Source organism: Echiichthys vipera, assembly GCF_963691815.1.
Source record: "Echiichthys vipera genome assembly, chromosome: 22".
NCBI lineage: Eukaryota > Metazoa > Chordata > Actinopteri > Perciformes > Trachinidae > Echiichthys > Echiichthys vipera.
In genome coordinates this window covers 22,049,129-22,063,242 of record NC_139847.1, presented here as the reverse complement: position 1 = coordinate 22,063,242, position 14,114 = coordinate 22,049,129, and positions in this window count along the sequence as shown.

Sequence of the window (14,114 nt, the reverse complement as noted above, 5' to 3'; positions counted from 1 at the left end):
TGCTTCTGAAGAAAGGTGAAGACCCACTCTCATGCGGTTCATATCTACCCATTACTCTACTGAATGTCGACTTCAAATTATTGTTCTTTTTTAATCTTAGAAGGGTGTTTAATGTAGTCTATAATCGTCTTTCAATTGCTCTCCCAGAAGCTCTGATAGCTCTGGGCGGTGAGAAGGCATTTGAGTGGGATTATCTTTTTTTTTATTTCGGGGAAATTTGGGGAGTCCGCTTTTATTTGCTATCGTGATGAAGCCTCTGTCAATTGCTTTGTGGTCTCATCCTGATATATGTGGTATGACCAGACATGGTGTAGAGCTGAAGGTTGCGCTGTATGCAGATGATCTTCTGTTACTTTTGTTTATTCCTGCAGCCCTTTCAGTCCAAGACAAATTTAGTAGATTCTCTAGATATAAACTTAATCTTAGTAAAAGTGAAATGCTAACTGTTAATGAGGTAAATGATAATTCACTTCATCTTCAAAATTTACCATTTAAGGTAGTGAAAGCTGGCTTTGTTTATCTTGGAGTATATGTTGCCCAAACATTGGTTAATCTCTATAAGGAAAATTTCCTCTCACTGCTCACAAAAATTAAACAAGATTTTGAGCAATGGTCCCTACTAAGTCTCTCCATAGCTGCCAGAATCAATGCAACTAAAATTAACATCTTCCCTCACTTTTTATATTTATTCCAATGCATTCCTATCTTCCTTCCTCTTTCCTTTTTCCGTAAAGTAGACAGTCTTATTTTAGATTTCATTTGGAACAAGAAAACTTCTAGGTTGCGTCTACAAGTTTTACAGAGGCCCCAAGCTTTGGGTGGAATGGTTGCCTCTAGTGTTAAAATATGGTCTCAGTTTAGACTTTAGACTATTTTGGCCTTCAAATTCTTTCAACTGAGGCTCTACTTGCAGCAAATCCTATCTTCCCCCCATCATTATTAGATATCACCTTCTCTATATGGGCTAGGCTGAGCATAAAAACTGTTAGAGACCTGTATGTTAATTCTATTTTTGCCTCTTTTCAACAGCTGGTAGATACATTTTTGCTTTCTAAAGGACATTTTCTTTAGATACCTCCAAGTCCGGAATTTTGTCCTCATTCCCAGGATTCCCTGCTCTTCCTAGATCTTCAGATTTTGAGATTTTCCTGAAGCCTCTCTCTTCATTAAAAGGGGGCCATCTCCTCTATTTATTCAATTATTTATAGTCTTTTCCCAGGCTCTTCTATTGTACTTACCAAAATTTGGGAGGGGTGATTATTGATGATGTTTGGGAAGAGATTTTACAGAGAGTACATAAGTCCTCAATATGTGCTGTTCACAGCTTCATGCAATGTCGAATCCTTCATCAAGCCCACTACAGTAGAGCCTGGCTCGCAAAAATGTTCAATACAGTGTCCCCATTATGTGAACGATGCCAACAAGCCACAGCAAATTACTCTCACATGTTTTGGAGCTGCTCTTGTCTGAGTAGATATTGGTCAGAAATCTTTAGTACTTTATCCAAGGTAACGGAAAGAGATGTGACTCCCAATGCCTTAACTGCGGGAGTATAAATAGTGCAGCCAAACAGGCTGAATTCACATGGTATTCCTATTTTCCTTTAGTTGGCAATAATTACACCCATTTGAATCACCTTTCCTGTTCTAGCTTTGGGGACAAAGAATCTGCTTTCTGAGATGAATCTTTATAGCGCTTACCAAAATTCGCTTCATACTCATCGGCCAACACTGCAGCCTCACTAGGTCATGTGAGTTTGTGTTCATTAATATGGGTGGCAATGTAATCAGGCACAGACTGTTTAAACTGTTCTAGAACATCTAGATCACACAGTTTGTCCAATGTTTTCACACCAGATGAGGAGCACCAAAAAAATTAAAAAAAAATTAAAATGTGAGAGTAAATCCCATGCAAAGTTTGTTTCCCAGTCTTTCGCCAGCCCCTAAAGCGTTGGCGATAGGCTTCAGGAATAAGCCTTTAAGACAGCTGATTTATACCATATTTTAGTCTTTACAGACCTCTGCAGATAGTGCAGAGTAGGCTTTTTGTGCTTTAAAACACACTGTAACATTAAAGTGCATTCCTTATCAGGCCAGCATCGTGAATCAGCAACACGTTCAAACAAAAAAAAAAAATGTCTACATCATTTTCATTAAACTTCGGCAACAACCTTAAATTACTGGCAACATCAAAACGTGACCCAGTGGTTTCCACATTTAAAGCAGATGCAGATATTTTACCCTCCTTGATTAATGTCAATTTGTGCAGTTCCAAATCCAATTTCATTTGTTCCTTGTTACATTTCATTTTTTCCAATTCCTTTTCATGATCCAATTTCCAAAACAATTTTTTCTGCTGTTCAAATGATGCGCAGTCATAGAAATACTTACACCACTCTCACCTCCCCCATCCATCAGCACACCACTCTCACCTTCCCCATCCATCAGCACACCACCCTCTTGCAGGTTGACCTTTATAATACTCTTCAGGTTTTCCTTTGTTCGTTTGGGCTCAACTTCCATAGAGTAATGCTGAGCAATCTTGATCAACTGCTCCTTGTTGCATTACTCAAGCAACTCCTCAAAGGGGGACTGAATAAAGTCTCCCACAATGTTAGCCAAATTTATTTAAATAAACAAAATTAACTATGTTAGTCAGTTCATCAGTAATGTTTGTAGTGTGTGGGTGGGTGGGTGTGTGTGTGTAAGTATAATAAAACACAAAGCTAAATAACCCAAGCTCAAACAAACCAGCCACTCAAAGAGGAGAGTGAGAGTGAATGCTCAGACACACATTTATATAAGTGAGCACTCATACATACACTCAGGTGTTAGCCATCTCTCCTGATGAGCTTCTCCCCAGATCCCAGGCAACCAAATGAAAAGGAGGGGCTGTCACATACCCCTCCTCAAGAGCGAGGACCCCGCCTCAGACCCTAAAATGAAAAACATTTAACAACATGAATATTCAATTAATTCATCAAACAATTACCTAAACAATAATTTACAAACAACCGATAAGATTAACTCAAAACAACATTAACAACCCTTTATCAGGACAAGCATTTAAACCCATCACCTCCCAATACTCTCTTTCAATTCTCATGACTCAGCAACCTGGATCCAAGGGAAGCACTTTTAAGAGTACAGAAAAACTGTGACAGAAGAAATGCAAATGAGGAAGAGGCAACTTTACCAAAGGCAAATTTTTGGTTAAAGGCGCACGTGACAGTGCATCAGCAACTACATTTTCTTTGCCCTTACTGTGACATATGTCCAAATGATAGGGTTGCAAAAACAAGGCCCATCGCATCAATCTTGGATTTTGAAAGGAACGCAAAAAGGTTTGTGGTCGGTATATACCTCCAGAGTAGACCCAGACCCAATATAAACATTGAAATGTTGGAGGGCCCAAACAAGAGTGCAAGAGACATCAAGTGCTTCTTTTTCTGACTGTCACAGTTTCCTCGGCTTCTCAACCAACCATGGCGTGCGTTTGGGGGCGCTATGAAGCCTGCTGGCCACACACAAGCCCAATTACTGCAGAACTTTGCAATTTTTGCCCCTTCTGACCTGTGTGCCAGTTTTTGTGAGTTTTCGAGCATCCCAAGCCCCTCAAAATGCAACGAAGTTTGACACATAAAGCTGACTTCCTGTATTCAGTAGGTGGCACTATGACTCATGTAGATGTCTTTAGGCCTGGACTGTTATCCAGCATGTGAAATTTAGGGCAGATTGGAAAAAGTAAAGGTGAGCTATGACTACTTCCCTTTTCAAGTTTTGGGTTTTGGTGCTATAGAGCCAATGTGCAACGCCCAAGCCCAATTATGGCATCAAATCGACGTGATTACTAGTTTGAATGTGGGTGAAATATTTTGTTAGTTTTTGTGCATTCTAAAGTCCTCAGACATTTGTTCGCAAAATTAAAATTGAGGCAAAGAAATCTAAAAATGGCCGACTTTCTACGGTGAAAGAAAATTCCAAAACTTTACATGTGCTCTTTAAGATGAGAGTAACAATCCCGACAAATTTCATGAACATCAAATGACTTTTGAACTTTGACATTTTTGCCACTTCTGACCTGTGTGCCAATTTCTGTGAGCCTACGCGCATCCTAAACCCCTCACAAATGTGATGGTGCAGTAGAAAAAAAAAAAATAATAATTTCTTCAAAAACAACAGGTTTCATCGCACTTTTGGCCCCTTGCACTTTTGTACTCAGGCCCTAAAAAGAATGCTCCATAGCAGAAAATGAATACCCGAAACAGATGAAGACATCATGTATCAACTCCGGGTAAGAAGTTGAACCAGTAACATACATTGATGAGACATGAATGATACAGAAAAAGAGGAGAGAAGCTGAGAGTTTCAGGAAAAGTACTGCAGACTAGGCATATAGCAGCAGAATTAAGCAGAACAAAATAAGCTTAGTGTTTGTGCATGCACATCTAAGCCCCCCTCTGCAAATCCATCTGGGCTCGATGTGTTTCTGCGAGTTGTTAAGGCGGCAGTATCAGTTTGTAGTCAGAAGGAGTTTCTATCTGACTAGCTTTTGGCTTCAGGAGAGTAATTAGCTGGGTCTGTCAAGTGTCTTCTTCCGTCTCATCTTATCTGCTGCTCAAGAGGGGCAAAGAAGACATGCTGGGTTTTTGATAACCTTGACATTCAATGTGACCTAATGTGATGTAATAATTCTAGCTGATCTTAAAGCTGAAGTTGATCATTTAAGATTAAAATTAGCTGAAACTCTCACATTATCTTTACCGTAGTGGCTGTCAGGATATCCGGCTGTTAAATCTTACGTAACACACTTTCAAAATACGATTTCAGGGTCCAAACAACATATCAACAATTACAATTACCTTTTTCCATCAGTGAGGGGGAGTTGAAAAGAAAGAAAGAAGGAATGTCCTGGGCCACTGCTGATTGGTTTGATGGTGTGATGTCACTATCTGTGATGTAGCCAAATCTTGGCTGTGAGAAGTCACGTGGTTCTCCCACCTCACTGAGCCACATAGCAGCGCCCCTTTGGATGTCCGTAGAAGTTCCCATGTATAGTTCCTTGCTGGATTAATTTTAGTTGGTTTAGTGAATTCAGTATGGGGATTGTAAGGAATCCATTGATATCAACATGTTATGCTAGCTTGTCCGGACCAGGCTAAATAACACTGTAGTTAGACTACAATTTGGCGAGAGACTGGAACTGGCATGGCAGTTTTCAAAAGGGTCCCTTGAACTCTGACCTCAAGATATCTGAATGAAAATAGGTTCTGGTACCCATCTCATCTCATCTTCATCCGCTTATCCGGGGTCGGGTCGCGGGGGCAGCAGCTTTAGTAGGGGACCCCAAACTTCCCTTTTCCTGGGCCACATTAACCAGCTCTAATTGGGGGATCCCGAGGCGTTCCCAGGCCAGTGTGGAGATATAATCTCTCCACCTAGTCCTGGGTCTTCCCCGAAGCCTCCTCCTAACTGGACGTGCTTGGAACATCTCCCTAGGGAGGCGCCCAGGGGGCATCCTTACTAGATGCCCGAACCACCTCAACTGGCTCCTTTCAACGCAAAGGAGCAGCGGCTCTACTCAGAGTTCCACACGGATGGCTGAACCCCTCACCCTATCTCTAAGGGAGACTCCAGCCACCCTCCTGAGAAAACCCATTTTGGCCGCTTGTATCCGCGACCTCGTTCTCTCGGTCACGACCCAGCTTTCATGACCATAGGTGAGGGTTGGAACGAAGATTGACCGGTAGATCGAGAGCTTTGCCTTCCGGCTCAGCTCTCTTTACGTTACAACAGTGCGGTAGAGCGACTGCAACACCGCCCCCGCAGCTCCGCCCCCGCAGCTCCGATTTTCCGGCCAAACTCCCGCTCCATTGTCCCCTCACTCATGAACATGATCCCGAGGTACTTGAACTCCTTCACTTGGGGTAAGGACTCATTCCCTACCTTGAGTAAGCAATCCACCGGTTTCCTGCTGAGAGCCATGGCCTCAGATTTAGAGGTGCTAATCCTCATCCCAGCCGCTTCACACTTGGCTGCGAACCGATCCAGTGGGTGCTGAAGGTCACTGACCGACGATGCCATCAGGACCACATCATCTGCAATAAGCACAGACGAGATCCACAGCCCACCGAACTGCAACCCCTCCCCACCATGACTACGCCTTGATATCCTGTCCATGAAAATCACGAACAGGATTTGTGACAAAGCGCACCCCTGGCAGAGGCCAACCCCCATCGGTTCCTGATGGGGGTTGGCCTCATGGGGGTCCCTCTTTATCTTATCTTGAAGGGAAAATTCTGAACTAAGAAAAGAAGAAGACGATGAGAGATGTCAGAGTGGGGCTGCTGTTGAAAAAGCACTCTGAGCAGTTGGGAGCTCGGATGTGCCTCCCCACCTATCAGTCAACCTCCATACTTGGTCCATGTATTGGACTTGAACTGGCTACCCACAGACTGAGCTACAGCTTCCCCAATAATACATACTGAATATTTAAACTATAAATAAATATTAATAAACTCATTCATTTAACAAATAAAATGGACTTTTATAATCCTACTAATGTAGAAATACAGAAATAAGAAAAGGTTAGCCACCCAGAGAGAACAGTATTTATATTCCCTTACTGTAGACAGTTCTAACTCAAACATGTCGAAAATGTTTTCTTATGGTAAGGACTGGGACTAAAGTAGATCACATGGTTGTATCTGAAGTCTCTAAGTTTTCATTGGGTGGGTTTTAGATTTGTCAGTGTAGAAACCTCCACCATGTAACAACCAAACAGGAGGGAAGACCCTGAGGAAATCTATGGGTGAGGAGGACAATATCTTTTTACTAGAGGGCAGCAGACTGCAGGAGAATCCATGTTTGGATTTACTTATCTTTCCATAAATAGCTCATTGTCATGGTGATGGTGTGGATACAGACAGCTTGTTTCCTTAATAACATACAGCCATCCAGTCATTCCTCGCCCAGATGCTATAATGAGCAGAGAATTGGACTATTTATAACTGCATGAGAGGTGATAACCTCTCAATCGCTCTAATTCAGAACTAATGACGGTGTTGATCAGTGCACACACAATCCATGACATTCAATCAACAGGAAGCAGCCATTGGTTTGTTTCACAACATCACGTCCTTACTGGTGGATTATATTAGATTACATCATAAATAGGGATTAGCTCAGTAGGTGTGCAAGGTGAAGGCCCCTATGACCAGTTTTAACTGCTTATGTAATGGGAACATGCTGGATAAATTGAGGGTCTCTTTGAAATTGTCCTTTTTAAAGAGGTTTATTTGCTCAATTAAGCTCCAGTGTGTTTGCCAAAAGACATCACAAATTAAAGCAGTTAGAAATACCTCAGCCTTATTACTTTTATGAGCCATTAGCCTCCTGGTATTGTCTGACCTAATATATTACAGTAAGTGTTTCCCAGCCACAGTGTTGCCTTTGAGGTCCTTGAAATGAGCATGTCCATTCACAACTCAGGTTCAAGTAACGCTATCAAAAATTTCACTAGTGGTTCAATTCATCAAAACTTCTAAAGCCAATATCTATAATACCACACCAAATCTGCTCACATAATCAACCAGTAAGAGCTATAGTTTCCTTTCAAATTAAGATTTTAAATTAAAAAATTAGGATAAACAAAATAAAAGAAAACAACAACAACAAAAAAACACTGTCTACTTGTTTTTAACAACTCTACAGAAGAGACATTTATCTTCTCATTCATTCATTCATCTTCAACCGCTTGTCCCTGTCGGGGTCGCGGTGGGCTGATGTGAGCCAATCCCAGCTGACTACGGGTTCTCAAATGGTTTAATTTAAATATCTGTTTAAGGCTTAAATACATTATTACTAACTTTATTTGTATAGCACCTTTAAAACAGCAGTTAAAAAAAGTGCTTTGACATAGCAAAAGTCAAATCCAATGAGGTAGAACATAACCATAAATTATGCATCATAGTATAAAAGTGTACCAAGGACAAAGGAAATTATTATTAGCTTCTGAGTTAATTTATATAAGGTGCTTGCAAAGAAAAAAGAATAATGAGATAAAAGGATGGAAAGGTAAAAAGACAGTAGAAATCAGGGTGTCCGACCCTAGACACTATGTGCTTGTTGTTAAGGAGCTGAAGCTTGTCACAGGTTTAATAATGGTTAGAATCAGGTGTGTTAGAGCTGGGAGAAACCTAAAATATGCAGGACAGTGGTCCTCCAGGAGCAGGATTGGACACCCATCCATCCATCCATCTTCAACCGCTTTTCCCTATTGGGTCGTGGGGGGGCTGGAGCCCATCCCAGCTGAGATCAGGCGTGAGGCAGGGTAGACCCTGGACAGGACACCAGTCTATCGCAGGGCACATAGAGACAAACAACCATTCACACTCACATTCACACCTATGGGTAATTTAGAGTCATCAATTAACCGGTGCATGTCTTTGAACTGTGGGAGGAAGCCAGAGAACCTCAATATATACACCTGGTCTTGGCCCTGCTCCCCTACCAGATAATTCCATCTTGTCGGTAGAGCTGACCTTCCTCTCCTAGTGAGTTTTTTGCTGCAGTCTTGCCAACTAGAGCTGATGTTTTTCTTTGTGTGCCTTTTTAGTTCTTCGTACCTCGCCGCATTGTGCCTGAGTTCCTGAGTTTGCCCTGAGCTGCCTCGTTACCTGAGTTCCTGAGTTTGCACTGAGCTGCCTTGTTGCCTGAGCATCTTCTGGCGGTTGAGTTCCCCCGCATGCCTTGCCAGCCACTTGTTGCTTTTACTTGTGGAGCCCCTTGTTAAAATAAACATTTTTGACTTATCTAACCTGCCTGCCTCTGCTTTAGGGTCCAGCTGTCAGTAGGCCCGTAACAGGGAGAGCTAAACCAAGTTACCTTGTATAAAGTAGTTTAAACTAGCTTCACACCATGCAGCTACAACAGTAAAAAGCTGCTTCTGCATGTAATCATTTGTATGGACAATCTAATAATGAAAAAATGTGATTTGTCAGTCACAGATAATGATTCTTCTAGACTTTTGTAAACTTTTGAATTGCAGGACTTTAAATCTGAATACTTCTTCCACCAGCATTGAGGAGACAGATGATGTATCTCAATCCCACACTGCTGTACCAACTAATGCTTGCTGTACAGTATGCAATTCACTTCTATTGTAATTAAACTTTATTTATAGTGTCAAAAGTTCTCAGGACACTTCCCATATAGAGTAGGTCTAGACCACACTGACTTATTAATGATGTACAGAGACCCAACAATTCCTCCATGAGCAACTGCAAGTGTCAACATATTTATCCAGCAATCTTGTGCACACAGTGTTGATGAAAACCTTCCTAACAGACAGGAACATTAGAAAAGACCCAGCTCTATGGAGAAGAGAAACAACCACAGAATTAACATTAACTGTAATATCTATAGTAATAATATGAATGCGACTAACCATAGTTATGGCAGTGAATATACTGAAATGATATCAATAGTAGAAATAATGGAAGGCAATAGAATACTATTTAGCATAGTATGCTGTTTAAGCAGTTAGGATATTAGCGTATATCTACTGTTTTATACAAACAGGAACCGATACAATACATACAATGTCATATGTGTAAATCAAATGATCAAAAATAATCTTCTTTTACCCTGTTGATCGTAAAGAAAATTCTGTCCAAATGGTCTGGTCCTTGTGAGTTTATTTGACCATTAATGATATAAAATATGAAACAGCACTCTGAGTCATACATTAAAATACAGAAATAGACAGGGATGACACAATAAAGTCCAATGGCTTATTCCCATTGCAGTCCCTATGGAGCAGGACAAGAAGGCAGAGTAGTGGCAGATCACACATCAATCATTCAAATAATTTACATATTTACATAAAAGTAACACATAAACATCAGAAATATAAAATACTTAAGATTGGCATCCAAGCCATTTTTTTCAAAGCCTGTTTAAAACTTGTTTTCTGACTGACTTGAGTGAACCAGGTAACCTGTTCCAAAGGCTCGTTCCAGCAGAAAAGTAAAGACTCTTTGCCCAAATTCATCTTAACTCTGGGTGGTACAACATCTGTTGAGCTACCCCTGGTGGAATACTCTGCACTGAGCAACTTTATTTATAAAAAGCGACTAGCGACCAATTTAGGGACTTATTCAGACCATCAGGGAAAAGGGAGAAATATATTGTAGGCCTCATTTATTCCCATGCATGCTGCTCAGTCTCTCTCCCTGTCTTCTACAGAGCAGCATTGTAAAGACACTGTTGTTGTTTTTGGAGCATCACTATCTCCATGCTCTAAAAGATCCAGTGCTGCATCACCAGAACCCCCTGATTTGTCTTCTGTACCGCCTGAATATCACAATCTAGCTGAGGTGTTCAGCAGGCAGCGGGCGCTATCTTCACCACCACATAGACCCTATGACTGCGCGATTGAGCTACTGCCTGGAGCCCATCTGCCCACCAGTAGACTCTAGAACCTCTCTGCCCCTACATGTGAGAGCATGGAAACCTACATCACGGAATCCCTGAACTCAGGTATCACACACCCTTCTTCTTCTCCTCTTGGTGCCGGCTTCTTTTTTGTGGAGAAAAAGGATAAGACGCTGAGACCCTGTATCGACTTTCTGGGTTTGAACAATATCACCATTAAAAATAAATATCCTCTCCCGATCATTAACTCTGCTTTTGAACCCCTCCATGGTGCTACCATCTTCACCAAACTGGATCTGCGGAACCCCTACCACTTGGTGCGTATTAAGGACGGCGATGAGTGGAAGACGGCATTCAACACTCCCCTGGGAAATTTTGAATACCTGGTGATGCCTTTTGGACTAACTAATGCACCTGACATATTCCAAGCCATGCTTAATGACGAATGAATGTTTGTTTACCTTGATGACATTTTGATTTTCTCCCACGGCCTCGAAGAGCACATTGTGCATGAGCATCAGGTTCTACAAAGGTTGTGGGAGAATAAACTGTTTGTAAAGGGTGAAAAGTGTGTGTTTCTAAAATCCAGGCGGTGACAAATTGGCCTCCTCCCCAGTCAAGGAAACAACTCCAGAAGTTCCTGGGCTTCGCCAATTTCTACAGGAGATTCATCCGAAATTACAGCCAGGTAGTTTCCCCACTAACACAACTTACATCACTATCTGTGCCCCTCATTTGGTCTCCAGCAGCGAGGCCTTCCTAGAGCTCAAGAAACGCTTCTCCTCAGCTCCAGTCCTGATTCAGCCCAATCCTGCTCGCCAGTTTGTGGTTGTGGTCGACGCATCGGATATTGGTGTTGGCACAGTGTTATCTCAAAAAGAGGCTGATGACCACAAACTACACCCGTGCGCCTTCTTCTCTAAGAAACTGTCCCCTGCGGAGCGCAACTACGATGTGGGAAACCGCAAGCTCCTAGCTGTGAAATTGGCGCTTGAGGAGTGGAGGCACTGGCTGGTGGGGAAGGACTCACCATTTACGGTATGGACCGACCATAAAAATCTAGCCTATATTCAAAATGCCAAACGCTTGAACTCTCGCCAAGCTTGGTGGGCTCTGTTCTTTGGTCGATTTAACTTTAATCTCTCTCATCGGACAGGGAGCAAGAATGTTAAGCCGGACGCATTATTTCGACAGTTCCAAGATGACAGAGACATTACAGCCCCAGACTCTATTCTCCCCGTTTCCTGCCTGATCGGCTCCCTGACTTGGGAGATTGAGTCAGTGGTTAAAACAGCTCTGCAGAATAACCCCGATCCCGGGGTTGCTTGTTTGTTCCTGTTTCTGTCCGCCCTCAGGTTCTCCACACATGGGGAAACACATCCCGGTTTGCCTGCCATCCTGGAACTTCCCGCACCTTATCACTGCTTCAACGCCACTTCTGGTGGCCAACCATGGCTGCAGACACCTGTGAGTATGTCAAGGCATGTACTACAGCGGACCTCATATCACGCCAAATGCATCCACGCACTCCTCGGTGACTTCACCTACCACATCAGGATCCTGGGACCTCGCACCACCCCTCCACCTCGGATCTTTCTGAACATGAAAGTCTGTTTGTTGCACTTTGAACCAGAGTTGAGTGGTGCATTTGTGTCCTGATCCAACACAAAGCATAACAATATTTACTCATTTTCTTCAGTGCCTTCTGCTCATGTTTTCTATATGGTTTACACAGTCTTTCAGTTGACTTCAATTAATTCTGTTTGGTAATTCTACTAAGTCAATACATTCAGACATTATTCAAAATACTACTTCACCCTCATGCCTCGGTCAAATTTACTAAAATTGGACACCTTCATGGCTGAAAATGTCAACGCACAAAACACTGCTATAAAATTCCCATATCAATATTTTTTCTGATTTTTTTCCCCATAAATCTCTTTAACAACTTAAAACCTGCTCAAAACTACCAAACATTCAATCATTTTAATTTTTAACCCTTTAAATGACAGTTTTATTTAAAGTTTAAGTGACGTATCACAAAAACAGAATGAAATAATTTCTATATAATAAATAGTAGGAAGATGAAACTTTGCTGGTGATTAGAGTCTTGGATATGTCTTTTCTAAAAAATGTATTCGATTGCATTAGTATTTTTTATGTGGTTCAAGATACTGACTCTGGACACCTTCGTGGCTCATTGACTTTCATTATAACCACATTTTCTTTTTTTCAAATATGTTTTATTGAGCACCAACCAAACAAAGTGTACACAATATAGAGACACATGAAAATATGAAACAGTGTCAAATATTTTAGACCAAAAGTCTCCTAGTTTGGGACATGACCAAAACATGTGAAGGAGGTCTCCAGGAGACTGGGTGCACCTATTACAGGCATCTTCAACTAAAAACTTGGACAATTTGATTAGTGTAGTAAGTAATTGTAAGGAATTGTGGACTAACTCCAGAATATGGTCCCATTCGTCTTCTTCAATATACCCCAAGTTCTGCTCCCATAAGAGTTTTGTTTTTTGGGGGAAATCAGAACAAGTAGAGTCAAGGGCTTTACAGATATGAGAGATAGTCCCTCTCTGATTGGGGTCTACTTTGAGAAGCGTGTCTACTAATGTCTCTGGAGGGAGATTTGGAAAGTTAGAATCGTTTCTTTAAACAAAATGTCTAAATTGAAGTGAAAAAGGTGAGCAGATGAAAGCTGGAATTTGGTTGACAGGTCGGTGAAGGATAGGAAGGTACCAATGTCATAGAAGTCTTTGATAGATATGATACCTCTGTCACTCCAGAGTTGAAAGGCAGAATCCATAAAAGATGGTTTGAAACTATGATTGTGGGATACTGGGGCATGGATAGAGGCTAAAATGCTGTCTGAATTGCATCCATATTTTTAACGACTGAATGGCATAGCCATGACCGTATTGAGGAAGAGAGTTCTACTTGGACCCAGGCAGGCTGATTAGCAGTGGCTTTGTCATTCCAGTATAGGAGTTTTTGAATGTTAGCTTGCCAGTAGTATTGTAGAAAATTGGGAAGGGCAAGCCCCCTGGATCATTTAGGAAGCTGCAATATAGTGTATTATTCCGCATCTACTTTGGCAAAAATTTCTTTTAAATAAGTACAGGGATATGTTGAAATAGGTAAACATACCCCCCCCCCCCCCAGGAGAAGGGCAGAGTAGACCATCTGTTGAAGTCTTCCTCAACTTTTTTAAACAGAGGGACAAAATTGCTATTTGCCCACTGTTGAAAATACCCAAATATTTGAAGCCTTGGTCTTCCCATTTAAAAAGGGGCTACATCGTATGACAATTTACCTACTAAGTTGTTGATTGCAAATAACTCACTCTTTCCAAAATGTATAGTAGTTTATAGCCTGACAGTTGACCAAATCTTTTAAAAAATGTTTAAAATTACGGGGAGTGAGGTAGAAGGGTTGGAAACATACAGAAACCAGTCGTCTGCATACAGTGACAGGTTGTAAAGGTAATCGGCAGAAGATGCCTCCCATGGAAACAAAAATGAATCGGTAAGAGGTATATATAGAAGTAAATGGATATTGTCGAAACAACACCACTCTAGCACTGACTGAAAACAGTGGACAGGGGCATGCCAGAACCCAGCTAACTAGCAATGATGAAGCTAAGAGGAAACGGGAGGTCTCT